Source organism: Crocodylus porosus, unplaced genomic scaffold, assembly GCF_001723895.1.
Source record: "Crocodylus porosus isolate Cpor-Errol unplaced genomic scaffold, CroPor_comp1, whole genome shotgun sequence".
Lineage (NCBI taxonomy): Eukaryota > Metazoa > Chordata > Crocodylia > Crocodylidae > Crocodylus > Crocodylus porosus.
This window is the reverse complement of record NW_017728942.1, coordinates 8960430-8969999: the sequence shown is the minus strand read 5'-3', so window position 1 is coordinate 8969999 and position 9570 is coordinate 8960430. Positions and strand designations below refer to the sequence as shown.

The 9570-nt window shown below is 46.1% G+C and overlaps 1 long non-coding RNA gene across 1 annotated transcript in view; it reads right to left on the bottom strand.

Moving 5' to 3' along the window:
* LOC109318835 overlaps positions 1–2773 on the bottom strand; it is a 22306-nt gene extending 19533 nt beyond the window's left edge. Inside the window, exon 1 of the long non-coding RNA XR_002103330.1 lies at positions 2763–2773. This is a non-coding gene — a long non-coding RNA (uncharacterized LOC109318835). The remainder of the gene's footprint in view (positions 1–2762) is intronic.
* Positions 2774–9570: the final 6797 nt, after the last annotated feature.

The window sequence follows — 9570 nt, the reverse complement described above, 5'->3', positions numbered from 1 at the left end:
TTTTTTTTTTCTTCCAAATGATTTCTTTTTTCCCTTGTGTGGTTACTAGATTGAACTCTGTTAATGCGGGGATTCAGGGGAACCCATCTGATCTATCCAAGCGTGACTGAGATACAGTCATTTTTTTGCCAGGCTGGCTGGCATCTAAAGGCTCGTCTCCGAGGTCTCAATTAGGGTTCAGTGCTGCTTTGCTGCAGGCTCTCCTGGGAAGCGCTTTGCCTGTTCTGCTCAATTATATGCAGTGTTTTTCCTGTGCACAGGACAGATCATGAGGGACAGAGCTTTAATTTCTCCTATAGCTGTTGACCTAAGCATAATTCTGAGCCACACATCGCTGAAAAAAAGGGCTCCACAGCTTGGTCTTGTGATGTAATAGGCCCTTGATCAGCTACATTTGGGCAGGACACCAAGGCCAAATCAATTAACTTGACAGATCCCTGTTTTAACACCACACCTCTTCTCTCCAACACTGCTTTCTGCCAGGAGCCGATGATACTAGCTACTTCTACCAGACTTCAGCGACAGCGTGTGAGCCAGGTTTCTTCCTGAACCTCACTGAACCCTTTCATGGGCTGTTCGCTTTATACTGGCAGAGCAAAGGCAATACTCTACACGTGACATCTTTCATACGCTCACGTGTAGGATGCCTGGACAACGATAGCTTGTGTTGCAAGGCAGCAGACCAGTATGCACGCTGAACGGCTGCCGTTGTGTTTCATGTCCTGGTAGATGCTCATTTGTTCAAGAAAGGGATGAGTGTTTAGGACTGGTTTAAAAGAGGACTGGTGGAAGCATGAGATGCTCTTCCCTGAAAACATTTAATCTGGCAGACACGGGAGAAGTGCCTGCATTAATCCTCTCTACTGCATGTAAAGGAAATCAATTCTGCACTTTAATCCAGAAATCCCCAAGGGGAAGGGAGATGGTGGACCGGTACCACCAAAATGGAATCAAAACTGATATGAAGAAGAAATGATCATTGTTGCATTTGCTAATATTTTCTGACCCACTTGGACTTGAACCCAGAACAAGATGGTAAGGGCCAGAAGGAAGATCCAAGCCATGGGCTGGCAGAAAATGCAACATCCATTCAAAGTCACAAGAAGTTTTTGAGTTCCACCAAAAAAATAGTCTTTTAATTCTTCTTCCATAGCAGTAGTAATCACGCCTGTTTTTTCACTGGATAACCCTGGCTTTCTCTGCAGTTTATATCTCCCCTTCAGCAGACATCCAGGTTGATGAGGCACTGTGATATATACCTTTAAGATATACGATATTATTACTTCTGCTCTTCAAACACTGTCTTTATCCGTTCTAGGAGCTCAAAACTTCTAGTGGTGTTTGGAACGTGTCATGTCTGGCAATCAGGCCAGGATTGTCCTTACAGCCCAAATTTTCACATCAGTGAAGCACACTTGTAATTCCTTACATACACACGTGTTGACTGCCATGGCACAAACGGTGCGTGCTAATTACAGTTGCAGGTTTCATGCAGAATTGTGTGTGCACATGCACACCTGGGTTATTTGTACGTGCGGCTCAAGGTTTTCATCCTGTTTTTGTCCTTATAACCTGCCTGCAAGGGTCGCTTAATCGAGCCCTTTTTTAAACCCTCGAACTATAACCTGTTCAAATCCTGTTCCTGCCCTAGCCAGTGGTGCTAGCTACTTGCATGAGACCTCAGTGCCGCTTATACCAGACCTCGGTGAAATCAAACCCTTTCTGCTATTGGGAAATCAGCCATAACCTGTACAATGTGGATTTAGAAGGAGCCGATGTTTGTGAGCCACCTACTGCTGTGGCGTGTAGCCCTTCTGGGAAAGGGACAGTGTTGAGTTATGAAATGGGGCTCAGGACTCGTGTATACAGGAATGACATGACAACTCGTTCCATAAACGACAGAAAGACTTTATTTACTGCACTATTGACTATTCAATGAGACTAAAGCCAAGTCCAGTATATTTAGCTGTAAAAGCAATAGTGTCTTGCCTATACAGGCAAAGAGGCAGTCCCAGTCTTCTCAGCTTCTTCTTAAGGCATGGATCCAGCGCCCGTGAGATCGGGTCAGCTGGGCGCCGTACTTCTTGTGCCGAATGATTTCTCACTCTTGAAGCGCGCTCTGCTAGCTGCTTCGTCCCTCTTTCATACCCTTCAGCTCCGTGTCTTCAAAGCATTCTTGTAGTTGTGTAAATCAAGAGAGAAGCCCAAGCAGCAACTAACAGGAAGATCCTGTTAATCAAAGTGTTCATTATTGGTTATCAGAAAGTCCCAATTTTGACTGAACTACCTTCCTCCGTCACAGGAGGTTATCCATCTCTGCCGAGCTGGAACGTTTCAGGAAACGGATTAACAACTAGGGGAAAACACAAGGTTTTGAGGAGTCGTCCTTGGAAGATCAAGGGACCCACTGAGGCAAAAGGAGAGTAAATCAGGAGGAGACACCTGTCAAACCCATATGGAGAATGTCTCTTCGTGCATGTAAACACTAGTTAATTAAAAGAAATATTTACTATAGTAATTAATCAAGGATAGATACTTCACATACCAGACACGTAGGAGCCTGCTTCAAATCATCATAGGTATAGTAAGATAAGCTGGAAGTGATGCCTCATTATTTCTTTTCAGAAGATCCCAGCTGTCAACTGGAAGTGGTGCCTCCCCATTTCTTTTCAGAAGGTCCCAGCCGCAAACTTACATCCTCCTGAACAAAAATGGCCAGCAATATTTTGTAGTTTAATGTTTATGAGTAGGCCCAGCTCCACTTAAAGTTTCACAGTCATCCTCATACAGGGGCTCATCTGTTAGTTTGGAGATGAGCACAGACTAAAGGGATTGGGCTGGTGATGCTCGGGCACTGAACAGAGCCTCCTCCACACAGCACAGGATGCTCCATTTTGCTTTGAGGGGAACATGGGAGGTGCTGACTGCTGGGACTGAATGAACCTTGGCCAGCTCTCCCTGCGCATCTCCCCCAGCTCCATTTTGCACCCAGTTTTCATTGGCTATAGTCCACTTTTCCTCCTCTGCTCCTCTTTCACAGTCCCTCCTGTAAAGTGAGTGCAGAACAGACCTCGGTCCAGTGCATACCCCACTTTCAATCAAACCCACTCAGTTTGAGCACGTTCAAAAAACTGGGCCACAGGTGCCTGCTGCAAGACTGCCATTAGCACAGAATTGGATGTCTTTTACTTGATCCAAACCGAAATCCCGCTGCACAGGCACCGTGCAGCGCATTAAGGATCCTGCCGCTCCCAGTGCTTACCGAAGATGCGTTTCGGTAAGAGCTGACATCCAGGCTCGAACCTCAGCTAGCCAGAGTTTGGAGAGGAGAGGTTCTAGTTTTGCTTGTTGTGAAGACACGAACCAGGCAGAGGTTCTGCTCCAGAGCTGAATCCACATTTCCCCACAGTTTAAGCATGAGACACGCATCATTTGCACCAAGCAATTACATACAATTTTGCTGTTTGCATGCACCAAGCAAGAGGCAGAGTAGGAGGCCCCTTTAAAAACGTGCCCCTAAATGTTATCAGGAAGGCTGGATCTGACCCTGACCTCCCTCCCCCCGGGTGCCATACTGAGACTGGAACCAGCTATGCGACCTTCACACCGGCCTCTTCCCTCTGCCTTGCTGACAGCAATGCCCAAATCTGCACAAGTGTTTCCCGGGTTGCCCTCCTTGCTGCAGTGCTCGCCCTACTTGTAGATTTATGCAACACAAAACTGCTGGGACTGGGGTTTTATTTCCAAGATCTCCCAGCTCGACGTGGCTCATGGAGGAAGCTGCAGCCCGCAGTCCTTTTTCAGGTGGAATTGTGCCCCAGACAAAATGAAGTGTAAAGACAACGGAGCGCAATAAATGACACAGTTATGAGTAGCTGCCGACGGCCTCGACCCATCCCCATTCTATCTGATCCTTGACTGCATTCTTGCTGAGAGTCCTGGCTGTTATTAATTTTTTCTTTTGCCCAGTAAATCTGGTATTAAAGGAGGCTATTCAATTGGAGAATACAGATTTCATGATTATTAAGAGAGCCACGAGGAGCAATTGTGATACAAAATGACCTCAAGTTAATCTCAGCTCTTTGACCATTTTCACTTAATCTTGTGGCGTGGGAGTACATTGGGAATCATTGTTTAGGAGGAAATCCTCCAAAAGTGTGCTTTAACAATAGAAATATGCAGGGAGATGGCTTTGCAAATCATTTTGAGTCTGTTAGCGGTCTTGAGAGGCTATGACCCATTCCCTGGATTCTCACTCACGTTCCTTGGTCTGATGGTGACCCAGCCGCACCTTGCAAGCACCTACTCTGGACTCCTTTAAGAGTCAATTGGACATTTATCTTGCTGGGATCCTATGACCCCGGCTGACTTCCTGCCCCTGGGGCGGGGGGCTGGACTCGATGATCTTCCGAGGTCCCTTCCAGCCCGAATGTCTGTGAAATCTATGAAGTCTATGAAATGTAAAGGCTTGGATGAGCTGGAAAAGTTGCTTCAACTAATATGACATCAAGAGCGATGCTGTAGTCAAAGCATGGTCAGCTCCAAGAGCGCAAAGAGCATGAGCCAAACTTAAAAATCACAGGATTGTATTAGGATCCGTGACTTTTTTTTGAATGATACAGCTTGTGTGCTCTCTGCTTTGCCTTCTGGTGTTTGAACCTCTCCTGTCAAGCTTTTCTGTGCAACTAAGACTGCTAGGAGTTTTTAAAAAAAACCCCAGACACCACAAAAACTTCAATAATCCCATGACTCCAGGAGTTGAGGCTTTCAGCGAAACACCTGATGTCAGCATGTCATCCAGCCCAGACCCCTGCACCTGTGTAATTCTCACCAAACACCAAGTGACGGCATGAAGGGCATAGGAGAAAATAACAGGTCTGTGACTTATGGGAAGGAACAGCCAGGAATGGTAACGGGGAGGAGCGGTGGTGTGTTGTCGGAGCAGCACTGGGGATCTCGGAGGAAGCAGGGAGAGCCGTGTTTAATATGGCGGCATCTCTGCATCCCTTGTTGCTGCAAGATCCCTGGCTTTGTGTCCAGAAGTAAAATCATAGCAAATCAATTGCTGCAAAACTGCCAGGAACTGCAGAGGACGCGGCTCAGGGGAACCATCCCATCCTTGCCACGGCACCAGGACAATTTGCAAAGGGCCCGCTTGACACGAGAAGGGAATGTAGGACTGGCATGGCAGGAGGGAGGCAGTCCAAGAGTCAACGGCCTGAGGCAGCGCAATGTGCCAGTATGAGAAAGCAATGGCTCCAGAAGGTTTGTGGTGCAGAGTTTATGGGCATCGTTCCCTTCTCCCATTGCCTGGTACGCAGCAGGGACGAGCGCCTCCAAGTCAGCGGAGCTAGCCAAGGAAGGCAGAGTGTGAGAGCAGGACTGGGCTCTTTCTGGAGGGAGAGAGGGCAGCCCGCATCGCTCTGGTAATCCCGAAGCATGAAGGTGCCTTGTGAGCGCCGTTCGCTCAGCTTGGCCCCAGGAGAGATGCTGAGAGACAGGACACTTAAAGGCCCGACAATCATTTTTCTGAAAGTGTGCCCCTCACTCCAGCTCGCACACGCACACAGGAGAGATTATAAATTAGCGTTTTTATAGGACGCTCGATAGGGGAAAGAAAACATGAAAGGAAGTTAACAGCTGCAACGAGCCGAAATAGTTGCACTGGAAATTCCCCTGTCACCTGCTAACTCTTTTCCATTAATGAGAATGCAGGACATGCTCTGGTAGGTTTATAATTCTTTGTATAAAATTCTTGCAGATAATTGCTACACGTGTACCTTCCCACCGTCTCCCCTGAAATGGGATTTTTTTTTCTTTCCTTCAGAGCTGAAATTAAAAACTATTTATTAGAGAATGGTTCATGACAAAGCTCTGGGAGATTACGCGGGGTCTTGACTTGAACACGCAAGAATGACTTGGTGCTGGCTCCTACCCTGGGGGTCTTTGAGAGGAGGCTGGATGTACAGCTTGCTGGGGTCGTTTAACCCCAGTACTTTTTCCTGCCATGGCAGGGGGTCGGACTCGATGATCTGCTCAGGTCCCTTCCGACCCTAGAAACTATGAAACTATGACTTGCATTGGTGGGCAGGGGTACAAAATGGGAGCGAGGGATTTGGGAAGGGATTCCAGCGATTCCTTAATGTTTCTGCAGCATCTACTTGCAGGCTCGGAGACTTTGCAGCTATATTTAAAACCTTGACCAAAATCTCAAGTTTTGGGGGTTTGGGGAGTTGTGGGTGTTTTTAAGCATACACCAGGATTTAGACAGTTGTGATTCCACGGGTTCTGAGTAGACTTCTAGTTCACACAGACACTTAGAAAATTGTATTAGGTTTCGTCTTTATTATCTTCAGTCCTTAGAATGAGCGATAAGGTATTGTATCACTGTATGAGGGTGTTCTCCCCCTTCATTATTGGAATAAAAGCTAGCATGTCCCCCATCCACCACTGATCGGAGGGGCTGGAGTGCTGGGCCCATAGGGGAAATCACTGAAGTGTCATCCTAATAGTTGTGTGTTGTATTCTTATATCCTATAAGGCATCACTCCAAGATGTGGGCCCCTGCAGAGCTAGTTGCTTTTTGCTGTACATACACACTGTCATAGATAGTCTCTGCCCCGAAGAGCTTACAGTCCAACTAGACAAGGCAGATGGGGCGAGAGGTGATTCTCCATGCTCTGCCAGAATGGAGCCCCAACGATTGTCAACCACCCTGAAAAGTCATTTTCATTATGGTCTTAGTGAGAGCCAGTCACATCCATGCTCTCAGAGGCTGCTGTTGATGCTCCCTAGATTTTCTTTGGTCACTACCTGGGCTGAGAACAAACGATGAACAAAAACATAGAGATGGAAAGCGATTTCAAACAAACGCAGAGAAACCAAGGGGGAGGGCGGCGCGATTTCAAATTACTGGCAAGGGTTTTGATGCCCTTTGCTGCACTCCCATCCCTCCCCCCGAGGTTTTAATTACAAAGCAGTCAATCTGTAAAGGCCTTAATAGACATCTTAATTATTACATTAAAGTTTGAAATGGAAAATTCCTCGTGACCTGGTGTGCAGTAGGTCACAGCGGCAATAAACACTGGCATTTTGCAAGCTATCGTGCTAGATGTCTGTGGCAGAGCTATCGTGCTCGTGTCTCTGGGGCATGCTCCAGAGCCCCTGGAAGTCGGAGGGTCCGTTGGCTCTGATGGGCATTGGCGCTGCCCATTCTCCTGAAGAAAGCCAAGTTCAGAGTACTGGAGGAAAGTGCCAGTAGAAAGGAGCGCTGCCATCTGAGGTCATCTTTTCCCAATGCAGATATTTTCATCTTGGTTGTATTTACTCTGCTTAAATGCATTATTCGATGTAAAGGCACGCAAGCTGCAATTGAAAGCTATCCATCCAGCACCCTGGGGCGTGTGTCATCTGCTGAATATGCTCTGGACAATTTAAATAGAAACAGCCCTATTGACTCCCCCTCCTAATATCCCAGAACCACTCCTTACCTCTACTCATCATTTGCTTCCCAAAGGGGCAAGGGTGAAACGTTAAACCTGAACGCCCACACACACAGGCTGTTACAGATCCAGGAGGGGACGGGCCTGTTCAGGTCTCAGCTGCTATTTACAATTATTTCTACCCCCCAAAAAATGTCTCCCTAAGCTCATTTCTCCTAGGAATAGCTGAACACGCATATGAAGAAGAAAAGCAAGTAACAGAATATACCCAGGGAAGGATGGGCCTGTATCTGTATACAAATACCGGCGGTCAGAAACTTCAGGAGGAAATAGTGCTGCCTCTCTTCTGGATGCTCAGGGCCAGGGAAACAACTCAAATCCTAATTGCACCGTTTTCTCCAGATTTTCAGAACCAAGTCAACAAGTTTTCAGTCTAGATGTGAATTGATGTATCCCAAATCTAATAGCTCCCTCTGTTGGAATCTGCACTAACCTATTAGCTTGGACTGGGAAGACGGTTTTTTTACAGAACTCTCCTTATTGAGGGTGATCTCTGTTGGGTAAGACACACAAGGACAACTCTTCTCAGCTGGTGATTAACATAGTCACTTGTGCAATTAAAAATAAGTAGTAATTAGCGCTCTCTGACTGTTAACTCAAAATGTGAGTTGTGAAGGATTAACATACAGGAATTTTACTGTCTGGAGAGTCTTAAACATGCAATAAAAGACTATCGCAACTAATAGGAACACGGGGAAATTCAGATGCATAAATTCTCAGATAAGGATGTATTATTATTATTATTATTATTATTATTATTATTATTATTATTATTATTTTGGATAATTAAACAGCCAATTAAAGGGATGCTGCCAAGCTACATAGAATAAAAATGAGCCTTTTTTAAAGGAAGGTAACTGATACGAAACGTTGCTGACAGATTATGAGTTACATACAGGGGAGAGAACATTATGCTTGTTATCTTGCATGCAGTTTGTAGCCGTGTTGGTGTTTTGTTGGTTAGCTTTGCTGAGAATCCAGCGACTCCATCTCACCCTCATCTACCAGGGCTTTTCAGAGCCATGCACAGGAATGCGAATGCCTCTCTTACACATGTCCTTGCCATGTTTGGGTGCATAATGGGCCAATGGTGCACGCCATTGCTGATTTGCATGTGTTACTGCATGCCTTAAACATAGAAGAGCAGAACAAAAATACAAAAGGCTGCAGGGGGATTTACTTCTCCTTTATAAGGTTTTTCTTCTGTAAATAAGTTTGGTGTGCAGATTGCATTAAAGCTGAACTTCTGATAACTTATCGCATTTCCTGCAAGCCTGTTCCAAACTGGGATGTTGAGTCTTATGGTCTCCAGGTCAGTCACACAGCAGGATTATCAAGTGAAAACTATTCCCAACTCCCCTCACACCTCAAGTACCCCTACACTTCCTTGGGTCACGATGGTGCCCTTGCGACCGGAAGAGCACAAGATGGGATCGACAGTACATTCCCAGAGAAGGGACGTGCGTTGTTAATGGAGCCAGTGGTGCAGGTGTATATTTGATGTCATAGTTTGATCCTTTGGGGTGTAATTGCTCTAATTAATAACTACAATTGGGGAAAAATAGTTTCAGGGGTGCCACCTGGATTTCCCTGAGCTGGGGATATTACTCAAAGGTTTTTTTTTTAGAACCCCATTAGCAGAGAGGCAGTTGACCAGGTTAACCTGAGTCAGGCAGCAGGCAGAGTACATTTTGCACTTTATTCTTATCCCATTACCTGGGTTAGATGTTGTGACCCCTTTGTCCCTATGGGTATATTGCTTGCTTGCCTCTCCTTGCACTAACCCTGCCCCTGCTTCTTTCCCTTCCTCCCTTTCTGTCTTCTGTATTCAAATCACTCTCTTCACTGGACACACAGGTCTGGGCACATCTTTTCACAGCATCTAAGCCCAAGCTCATGGAAATTTATGCTGTATATCCCTGATTCAGATCCCCGTTGCCAAGGTCAGTGGGCAGAGTTTGCAGACTGAGCTACCCAGATTTCCCATAATGAAGTGCTATTGTATTAGTATCCCCGTAACAACATAAAGACATTTTCAAAGCCCTGTCTTTCTCTGCTTACCCCACAA